The sequence below is a fragment of the Hirundo rustica genome, chromosome 5 (genome assembly GCF_015227805.2).
Source record: "Hirundo rustica isolate bHirRus1 chromosome 5, bHirRus1.pri.v3, whole genome shotgun sequence".
Lineage (NCBI taxonomy): Eukaryota > Metazoa > Chordata > Aves > Passeriformes > Hirundinidae > Hirundo > Hirundo rustica.
Window position 1 is genome coordinate 15551808 of NC_053454.1, and position 11241 is coordinate 15563048.

Consider the following 11241-nt stretch of genomic DNA (forward strand, 5'->3'; position numbering starts at 1 on the left):
CAAGCAAACAATAAAAATGCAGATCAAAAGGAAAAATGAAACCCAAAGCAACGGAACAACTTAGTTCAAAGTCTGAAGTTCAGTCCCTACTTAGATGTAGATTTATTTTTCTTAAGGTGAAGATAACTGACTGTGGGATCATCTAATAAAAAAGTCATGTATTCTCCGTTACCTATAGTTTCAAAATCAGGATTTGATGTCTTTCTAAAAGATATTCTAGCTAAACCATAAATGACACAAACATTGAATCTATAATCAAACTTGGAAGATCGTTACAAAACTTCTCTGTGGGGCTCTCAAAAACTAAAAGTCTGTTATTTATGTGGTGTTGCACAGACACAGTTTTTAAGGAGAGAACAAACTTCACTTTGAATACCAAGTCTGGCTGATATCCTCAGTGCTAACCTACATATCCTTATGGATAGACGCTTGCAATTTACAAAAGGACATCCTGAAAGAAATTATTAAAATCACTCTTGGAGGACAAGTTCTCTAAGTTAAACACATGGTCATGTACATAAAGTTTTTTCTAGTACTGCATCTTTCCTATCCTAAAAGTACCCATTTATGACAATATGCTCTGATTTAATTTAGTAAAATAGGGAATTTATCAAAAATCCAGAAACATGTTTTCCTGGGTGAAAACCATGTTAACAATTTTTGAATTATGTACAATATATATAGCACATTCTTTAAACCTCAGGAATAGAGAGGAGCAGCAGCTATGTGTGTGGGCACAAAAGCTGACATTCCACTCTCAGCTTTGCTCAAAATTGCTAATTTCTTCTAAATGTTGATGTTTCAGCTTGTTGAATATTATTTTGTTTTGTAAGTAATTTTTTGTAATTATGAGAACTCTCTGAAGAACAAAACAATGTTAATTGTGAAAAGAGAGGTATAAGTAGGACTTTACTTTCTTCCAAAACCAAATTTTGAACTTTAGATCCCTTGATCTACTTAGCCATGATCTATCCTCAAATTTTCTATAGCTGTAGGATTTATGCCTGTTAAAGATGTGAGGCAGAATCTCTTGATAATTATCATTATTTAATGTCAAAGTTATTTCCATTTTGGCATAATCAAGCACCTCAAGTCTATTGACTTAATTTTTCTTTCTGTATAACTAAACTATGTCTTTCCCCACCCCCCCCACCCGAATACTCACTGCTTCACTTTTTCAGAAATTCCCCAGGAGCAGCTGTTGCCAGTTGATATTTACACTGTTTTTCTGATGATTTTATGGTCAGTTTAATCACTGTTGAAAACAAACCATCAGCTATATGCAGGTTGGCGAGGTCTCATCTCTTTTAAAGATTCACTTTTACTGTAGCACTTACAAATCCAGGTTACCTATCACAGAGATGGGTTTAAATTTATTACGTTTACTAGTTCTTCCATCATTTAAAATAGTAATTTTTATTTCATCTACTCATGTGATACAGTCCCACATGATTTAGTTTAACTAAGCTAATGTTTCTACTGCCTTATGGTAGCCTTCCAACGCCAATTCCCTTTTTAACTGTTTTTCTGATGCTTCCCCACAATGATGATCTACAAAATATCAATAGCATTAGGTGTCAGTGAAGTGAGGTCTCTGTCAAACAAATAGTTGTTTCTTAATAAACAAAAGGAGCATAATTCTCAGACATGAGAGAGTGTGACTTCCAGCAGAGAGGCAGATAAGTATTTGCTATTCCTGCCTTGGAATTCTTCAAGGGTCATTCATAAGTCCTTTTACACCTCAGAGTATCTTGCTCTAGACAAATTACCAGTCAGTGACAGCAGCTTCAGTGCCTGAAGTAGCAGCCAAGAAAGACAAAGACACTGTATTGAAACCAGAGGTAGGACCCATCATTCTTGGCATTGTGTCAAAACACAGAGTTCTAATTTATTCAGTGATTAATCCCCACCTCCAGGAGAAATCAAACTGCTGCAGCTGAGCATGACCACTGGTAATTAGGGCAGACCAGCGCACATTTCACATCTGAATACTCACATCCACACCTTCAGAATGAAAAAAATTTGTCTGAGTTCCGCCTTGTAAGGCCACCATTGTCTTCTCAGTCGGCTTTGGAAAGTGAATTCCCAACGCTTCACATGGTCTCATGTGCCACCCTTGGGAGTCCAGAGGCAAAGCTGGGCTTAATACTGACTCCAGTGGTCCCCATCCATAGAGGTAAATATGCTGCAGAGGGCAGAGTGGAAACCTTTTAGCAGCTGATGAGAGATAGTGCTTACTGAAGCAATTGCTTTAAAATATTCCCAGAAGGGAACGTTCTCAGAGCTGCAACATGAGCCTGGTAGGACTCAGGGCTGAAGGTGGGAAAGCTCCTCTGGCATTAGAAGCACGAACTGTGTGACCGCAAGATTTCACAGTCTGTGGGGGTGAAAGACAACAATGATGATGGACAAAGGACTTGTGAGAAATCACCAAACTCTCAAAGGTAAAACTGCTATTACTTTTGAAGGTATGCAATGTGTTACCTTCTTGAAAGTTTGAAAAGAGCTTAAAACTGTTGTTCTTTGATGTAGACTCCTCAGAACGTCTCAAAATCTGTTATCACAGGGGCCAGTCAATATTTTATTTTAAATTTAGATTTATTAAGTGGTATATTGGAATTAGCTATACAATATTTTTTCAGTCTAGATGCTGGATTGGGGTTCTGGAATGGAGTATTCTGACTCACACCAGAGAAATAACCCTCTTATAATAGTTTTTTATTTTATAATTTTTTTTTCTTCAAAACTAAGCAAAATCAGCAGGTATTTATTTCAGGGAGGTGAAAAAAAAAAATCAGATTATGAACTGGTGTGTTATTAAAGGCCTTTATTGAGGGAAGGGGGGAAGTAGATCAGAAACTTTGTTAATTGCAAGGACCTGTGGGAAGTTTCAATCCCCATTGCCTCAAAGGTAGTTCATTCAGTTGTTACTGAACTTTTGTTCATATTGAGAACATTTCTAATTCCTTATTTTGATCATTACTTCACTAAATTTTAGGATATTTACTTTTAATTATTTCTTTCAAGGTTTTTAGCCTCATTAGTATGAAAAACTAGTTACTAGGTTGTTACCTGTCATCTCTGAGTACATCCATCCAAAGGTTCTGTTCTACTTGGAACTTAATTTTTAACTTGCTACTTGATCTTGATAAACTTACTACTCTTCTGGTTTAATATCGTTAATTTTGTTAGTTGCCTATTTATGCAGGTCAAGATCTCTTGTCTTATTAAGCAAATTTCAGTTTTAAGGCAGACTCATTATCTCACATCTTGCACTGAGAACATGCCGCCTCATGGGTACATTTTCAGATGTTGACCAGAAATTGATGCCTTAAATTTTAGCTTTCATGCTTTTCAGATTCTATGCTGCTTAGGGGTGTAGTTCTGAGCTTCATATTATGTGCCAGTAAGCTCTCCACAGAGTAGGTAGACAAAACAGATCCTTTTCCTGCTGAAGACCAAGGACAACCTTCAGCCCAGCAGCATAAACAATGGTAGACTGAAGGGAGAAACAAGAAGGATGAGACCTCACAACCTGAAGCTGTAATCAGACAATTAAACCCCAATACGAAAATGGACCAAAACTTATAAAAGTGTAAAACCTCATAACCAGTCACCCATTTTGTGACTATTCTAAGTCCACCTTGGGTGTAGCCCTGGCTAGGCTCTTGTGCTGGAGGTGTACCCTTAAAGGCCTTTCAATAAATATCTACTTTACTCTCTAACTCTGTTCCAGCCTTCCCAAAGCATCAATATCACACTGGAATATTGACAGTTATTTACTCATTAAATACAAGGGAAAGGAAGAATCTAGTGATGAAGAGAGATAAAAATCTTTTAAGCATGATTGTTCATATTTACTAAAAAAATCTTAGTAAAGGTTTAATCTAGGCAACTAGTAGGGCATCATGTTGAACCCAGTTTGGGGCATATGTTTTTCAAGAAAGAAGCAAAATATGTGAAAGAACAGTGAGTTCAGACATTCTAAGAAGTTGTTGAGGGATATTCTGGGTTGACCCTGGCTGAACATCAGGTTCCCTCCAAACTGCTCTATCACACCTCTTCTTAGATGGACAGCGGTCAGAAATATGATGGGTTCATGGGCAGGCAGGGAAAACAATTACTGCTCTCATTCATTGCCTCTGCTGCTCCTTCCTCCTCAATTTCTTTTCCTGGAACCCCTTTGGGGTTTCCTCTGCTCTGTTCCTCTGCACTGACCTTGGTGTCTGCAGGGCCCTTCCTCTCACATGTTATCACTCCTTGCTGCAGCTGTGCAGTTGTTGCCCTCCCTGCCGTTATCCTGGCGGTGCTGCCCTCATTGCTGATGGGCTCAGCCTTGGCAGGCAGCAGATCTGTCTTGGAGGCTGATGGCACTGACTCTGTTGGACAGTGGGGCAGCTTCTGGCTTCTCACAGAAGCCATGCAGCAGCACCACCTCTGCCTCCCTCACCCTGTACCCCCCCGCCACTACCAAGACCTTGGCATGCAAGTGTGATACATGGGGGAAGAGTAAATTATAAGATGGAGATGTTTAGCCTGTTGAAATGAGGACTATGGAGTGATGTGGTAAAAAACTTCTATATCTAAGGGCTGCTGTAAAAAAGGGGTTTTCTGTGCTCTGTCCCCATGGTGACAGAAACAAGATGAATATCAAGCAAGAGATGGGGTATTGGAATAAACTTGCCAAGGCTCTGAAATACTAGAATGGAAGTAAGTATGAGTCTTTATAACTAGAAGATTTTAAGAGCAGGCCGGACAAACTGGTCAGGTGTGATAGATAATTGATTCTGGCTGAGGTCACAGACACTTTCTAAATGTCTGAGACTTCTTCCAAGTCTATGATTAGATGTTTCTATCACAACTGATGCTGTACTGTTCCTTTCCTTGGGATTTCATACATGCAGGAAAAAAAATTATCTTAAGAGCCTGCCCTGGTCTGGGCTGTCTTTTCTACTTATTAGCTAGTTCAGTGCTGGGTTTCTTAGATTTAGTATGAGAATAATGTTGATAAACAGTGGTGTTTTTATTGTTGCTAAGAAATTTTTACCCTGAGTCAAGGACTGTCTCTTGCTCTACTAGTGAGGAGCTGCACAAAAAGCTGGCACAAAGTGTATCCAGGACAGGATGTCCCAGACTGGCCAAAGGGATATTCCACACCACAGAGCATCACACCCAGTATGTGGGTGTTGGCTGGAAGAGGCTGATTGCTGTTCAGGGATGGGCTGGGTCAGTGAGTGATGGGCAACTGTGCTGTGTATCACTTGTTTCTGTCAGCCAGGTGCTCTCTCTCCCTCTCTTTATAATTACAGTCTTACTCATTACAATATTATTGGTATATTATTATTAACGATAACAACAACTGTTTGTTTCAATTAATAAATTGCTCTTATCTTAATCTATAAGGTTTACCTCTTCTTTCTAATTCTCCTCCCCATAAGGTTGGGAGAAGTGAGTATGTGGCTGGGTGGTACTTAATTTCTTAATTTATTCCAGTGAACCTTTAAAACTAGAACTTACTTTATAGGTACTAAATGCCCAACAATTAACCTTATTTGCTTTGATGAAAATAAAAGTTATTTTTGGTGAAAATAAAACAGGAACATTTCTTAAAGAGAAATTAATATTAGCTACAGAATCTAAGTCAAATCACAGCACTGTTTGGCCTTCTAATTAATTTAACTGCCTCAGAGTAGGATAATTTTTTTTCTGAGGCTCTCACATTATTCTACTTCTTATGATAAATCCTCAATTACAATTGTAATTATAGGATAATTTACATTTCACTTAAGAAAAATCATTTAAGTGTGATCAGTGTAAGCATAGGCAATTCAGAAGTTCAAGTAATTAAGATACCAGTGTGTTAAAGAGGCATCTGTCTTGATTTGGACAGTATGTGAATTAAAACAAATACTTGTAGCCCAAATATTACTTAGTAAAAGTTACAGCATTGGTTTTAATTCCGTCAGATGTGGTAAGTAAAGGGAGTAAGTTCACTCCTGCTTTAAGCTTTCAGAAACCTGAATGGCTTAGGAGTGGGGATACATGAATGTATGCTCCTTGGACTGAAAATAAAGATACCATTCTGTGCTATGACTGAGGGAAGGGGTGGCAGTGGAAATGAAATTTGTCTTCACAAGGGGATTTATTTCTCAATGGAGCAGGAGGCCTTCCTGGCCCACAGAACTGTCATTTAATTTGCACCTGATTGAGCCAGCAAGGATGAAGCCAGCCAAAAATCACTAAAATATGTTTGCATAAGAAGAAAGAACTAAAAAGTGCTTCCAATATGTGAGTGAAACCTTAAAACTACCAGTAATAAGCACTGTTTGTCTATTGCCATGGAAATACAATGACATTCAAACCTCTGTGCTGTCATTTTCCATTATGGCAACTGTAATGTGACAAACATCCTTTTATTTTGCAGGCAAAATAGAAAAAGGAAAAGGGGTGAAACCTATAGCACTACTGTTCACATGCTTCGATGTTAAAGGGATGTGCAAAAATATGCATTGCATCTTCATTTTGGCTTTGTCAATTAATTGTAAAGCTGTTCTCTATAAATAGAAAAATCTAAATATGTGAAAAAATTATTGAAGAACAAGGTATCTTGCTCACTTCATAAAAACAAACAAACAAAAAACCCCATTCAGCTTCCTCTTGGATCCTGTGGCCTATTTGAAGTACTGGAGTACGAGTCTCTGTGGAAATTCTCAGAAATGCAGATGCTACAGGTGGAAAAGTCTTATGAGATCACCTACAGCATTACCTCACCAGCACAAAAAAGGTTTTATGTTGTCAGGATCTTTTCCTAGAGAAAGTTATGTTCATAGTTGGCTTTCTTCCTTCCTCATGTTAGACCTAAAATTAATTTCTAAACAGGTTTTTATTTCCTTAAAGGTGCTGTAGAGGACACCTTCTCTCTGAAGTTAAGGTGTAGTCTAGACATTTCTTAAAAAGACAATTTTCTGATTTCAATAACTATATTTGAACAAAACTTCCTCTTAGGAACAGCTGGATTTTGGGGGAGAATTTTTCTTTTTTATAGAGAAACTAAATATAAAGAAGATTTATAACTAATCACCATTTTAGCTTTTGTATATAACAGTTGAATTCACTCATGTAAGTTAATATGAGTTCACTAAACTCAGTGAATCATTTTCTGTCTGCAGAACTGGAATATGCTGGAAGCTGCCTGTTTACTAAAAATATTCAATTTTTTTTTTTTTTTTTCTTTTTTTTCAGTGGGCTATCATCAGCTTTCAAGTTGCTAGCCTAACAGAAAATGTATGGATGATAACTAGGGAGGTGATGCTTCTTCTCCTGTTCTCATCCTCAGAGAATACCTCCTTCCCAAATGTTTTTGTTTCCTGTATGTAAAATGCAGATAACGGTAATCCTTTGTGAAGAGCTTTGAAATCTGTGTTTGAAACCCGCTGCTCATAGCAATAGCCTGCAGGCTATCACTACTTTCAGACGGACTCTGATAGGGTAGAGGAGGTGGTGTTAATGCTCAAGACTGTAGAGCAAGGCTTCATTCAGCCTTGGCTCCCCCAATCACCAACCTTTCAGGAATGTGCAAAGATTATCTCTTTTTCTTTGAGAAGGCATGGTCTGAGATACTGAGCAGTGAGAGGGCCAATCTGGTTCTAAGTTTAGTGGTGCTAACAATAAATATTGTGATTGTTTTAAAAATAATTGTACTGACCTTTAAGGAGGCTGCCAGAATCTGGGCTGGGCTTTTTCAATGAATGTATTCAATAAAAGACATTATAAAAAGGTTGCATTTCCTCTCTACCCACAACCTAAATATAAACTGATTATACATTAAAGACAAAATAATGTCATTTAGCATCAATGCAATCATACAATTACATTGTGCACTTGAAATAAATTTGCCCACTTGGACTGTAATTTTACTGTAATTGCCAAGAATATTCTGACTCCTGTCTCTAAAAATCATTGTCTTTTCTTCTTTTACTAATGTTTTTGAGGGAGGAATGCAGGGGGTCCTCGAGTCTGAGCAAGATATTGATGTTGTTCCATAAGCCTCTGAATAAACAGCAGTGATTCTTTGCCGCCTGAGTGTTTACAATTTTATTTGATTTTTTTTTTTTTCAGTGGGAAAATTATTTAATCTGTCTCTAAGTTGAACACATCTGAGATTCCAGACTCTTTGTGGTCCATTTTGATATCAGAAAAGCTGGAGGAAGAATTAAACATTAACTTGGGTGCCTTTTTTTTGCCTCTGTTACTCCCTAAGGACCACCTACTCTACTGGCTGCTTGTGAGTTGCCATTTCAGAGGGTTATAATGGGTTGAAACAGAATCACTTAGCCTTTCATAGGCTTTCTCTTTTTTTTGGTGATGGGATATTAGGAAGAGATTGCTGAAGAAATTGCTGTTTGAGTCTTTCTGCTTTTGATATTACTTCCCTGCAAAGCAGAACTGTGCAGTAGTGCTGCAGAGAGAGGAGGATGGAGTCCAGTAGGCCTAATGTGAATCTAAAAGTATACATGAAAGCTTGAAGTAGATCCTTCTCCCTTTCTCAGCCATCTCTGTTTTAACTGTGCTCTTTAAATGACTGGAGAACTGGTTACAGGTGAAGAGGACTCTCCACATGCTCAGTGACAGACTGTGTACACAAGGGAGATGGTGCTGCCTCTCAGATTTTCTAGGTTCTCCTTGGATGCCAGCAGTCCAGGTAAACCTAATGTAATGGCAGAAAGCTGGTAAAGGTGGAATAGTATGAAATTCTAGAAAGCAGGGCTTGATTCTTATCCTGCAGTTTTTGAAAAGGCTTAAAAAAACCTCCTCTGGCCTAGCCAAAATGTAAACTAGCAGTTACTCTTTTTCTGAGGGCTGGACTCATACTTTGTGACAGCTCAACACTTGTGACTATGCAATATAATTATTCGTCATAAAACCTGGAGGAAAACAGAAAAGGACTGCTTGCTATAAATAGCTATGTCACTTTCCACGTGCTGAGACCTATTGATAAAATGCAGCTTAGGCTATTTTGTTTTCATTTTTTCATTTCTTCTCATTTCTGTGAGTCCTGTGAGTGCTATTCCCTTGTAGTTGATTAAGGGTTTTTTTTTCCATCTTTCTTGTTTCTACTTCTGGCCTGCAGGTTTAGGAAAAAAAGTGTTCCTTCTATAGATTTTCATACCACAGCACTTCTCACCAGTGATTTATTTTAGACTAGTACTTCAATTTGTGATCCATATAAGATGAAAGAAAATTATGTGTACAATAATAGTGTTTAGACAAAAACCACAAGTCCAAAAACACACTAATGTACAAAGTGGACCAGAACTCTAAAAAAAATTATCCTTAAATTTGCAGAGAAGAAAACTGGCTATGTTATTTTATACTGAAACTACCTTGAAACATCGTTTTCCTTTACTGGGAAGCAGGACAGACAGGGTGAAAAGGTAATGTTGCTTGGTTTTAATAAAAAAACATTTTTCTACTTTATGATCCATTTCTGAATATAAACTTATGGATTTGCAACATCCCTCATATTTCTATACCAAACTGTCAGGCAAAATTTATCAGAAAAGAATTACATTTTGGAACTGAGAAATTTCCCTTCTACCTCCTGAGGCTGTATTTGTTTTCTGTGAAATTTTATGGAAAGAAAAATTCTTACAGAATTCTTACAGAAAAATGTTCACAGATTCAATTTTGAACATAGTATACTCATGGTGGAGACTTTGGGCTCCAATGTAATCCTGACCTTTTCTCTGAAACCCATAAAAGCTGTAGAACTTTGAAAGGCAAAATCTGTGAGAGCACTGTACGTTTCAAGTAAAAGGACTGAAAAGATAAGGTTCCCATACCTTTATTTTGATGTAAAAGGCCACAAAGTTGATCAGAAGGCTGGAGCCTCTGATCCTTTTCTTTCTGTGGAGACAGGGTGAGCAAGCTAAGGTGTTCAGTCTGGAGAGGAAAAGGCTCCAGGGAGACTTCATTGCCACCTTTCAGAACATAAAGGGGGCTTATTAAAGAGAAAAAGCAACCTTTTACGTCGGCAAATGTTGGTACAGCACGGGGAATGTTTTTAAACTAAAAGAGGGTAGATTCAGGTTAGATATTTGGTAGAAATTCTATACTGTGGGAGTGGTGAAATACAGGCACAAGTTGCCCAGAGAAGTTGTGGATGCCCCATGCCTGGAACTGTTCAAGGTTTGAGAAACCTCATCTAGCGGAAGGTGTCCATGCCCAAGGGGTTGGAACTAGTTAATCTTTAAGGTCCCTTCCAACCCAAGCCATTTTATTTTATTAAAAAATTTAAAGGATGGCTTTTCACTTAGCCCAAATTAATTTGTCATTTTGATCTCATGCACCCTTTTGTTAAATCAACCACTCGTTTATTGAGTCAGACATCCTTGGTGTTCTGTGGAGACCTTATTCAAATTTAGCTTACAGTCTCAGTAGAGAGCCAACAGTATTTAATACAAAGTCTGAACACCAGGATGATAATTTACAGTTTGGGAAATCCTGATGTAACCCCTTTACATCTTGAGATAAAAAATACCAGCAATGTATCTACACAGAAACAAAAGATCACTCTCTGTATGGACCTCACAATTTTGTAACAGAATACATTACATAGGATTGGTTACAAAGAAATTGAAAAAATGCATAAACTAGCAGTGATTTTAATGGGCTTCACCCCAGACTTCATGTTTCAAATTTGGACTAAGTTTCTGTAAATGCACACATACATAAAACATTGTAAACACTCTTATTTTTTTAGTGTTTCCTACAGAACTTATTATGCTTTTCAAAAGCAGAATGAAACATGGAAAAACATTTGCAGAACTGAGGAAATCACTCCCAATTCTCACACAAGTTAATTGATGTAACATGACAGTCGACAGTAGAGATGTTCTTTCCTATTAAGTAAAAATACAACTTATGTCAATTAAATAATTGACTAGGTGCCTCTAACCAACAGGTATATATCAGGGAAAATGTCATGTCAAGAACATTCAGTTTGAATTACTAAAAGCTTAGAAATGGCTGAGGTAACAGAAAACGCAATGATATTAAAATGAAGTTATTACAGCTCTAGAAAACAGCTTTAATTGCTCAGGTTCAATGTTACATTATCCAAGAGAAGAACAGAAGAGCATGTACCAATATTTATGAAGAACTATGAGCACTAAACTGCTCATCCTAAAAGAAAGTGCATTCAGATGTAAGATTTTGCATTAGTCAACTGCAAGGAGAGGA

At 37.5% G+C, this 11241-nt stretch overlaps 1 long non-coding RNA gene across 1 annotated transcript; it reads left to right on the forward strand.

Annotated features, from left to right (window-relative positions):
* Positions 1 to 1983: 1983 nt before the first annotated feature.
* On the forward strand, positions 1984 to 8017 carry LOC120753277 (uncharacterized). Its single transcript, XR_005701044.2, has 3 exons — positions 1984 to 2176; positions 2267 to 2444; positions 7243 to 8017. It is a non-coding gene; the product is annotated as an uncharacterized LOC120753277 (long non-coding RNA).
* The last annotated feature ends 3224 nt before the right edge of the window (positions 8018 to 11241 follow it).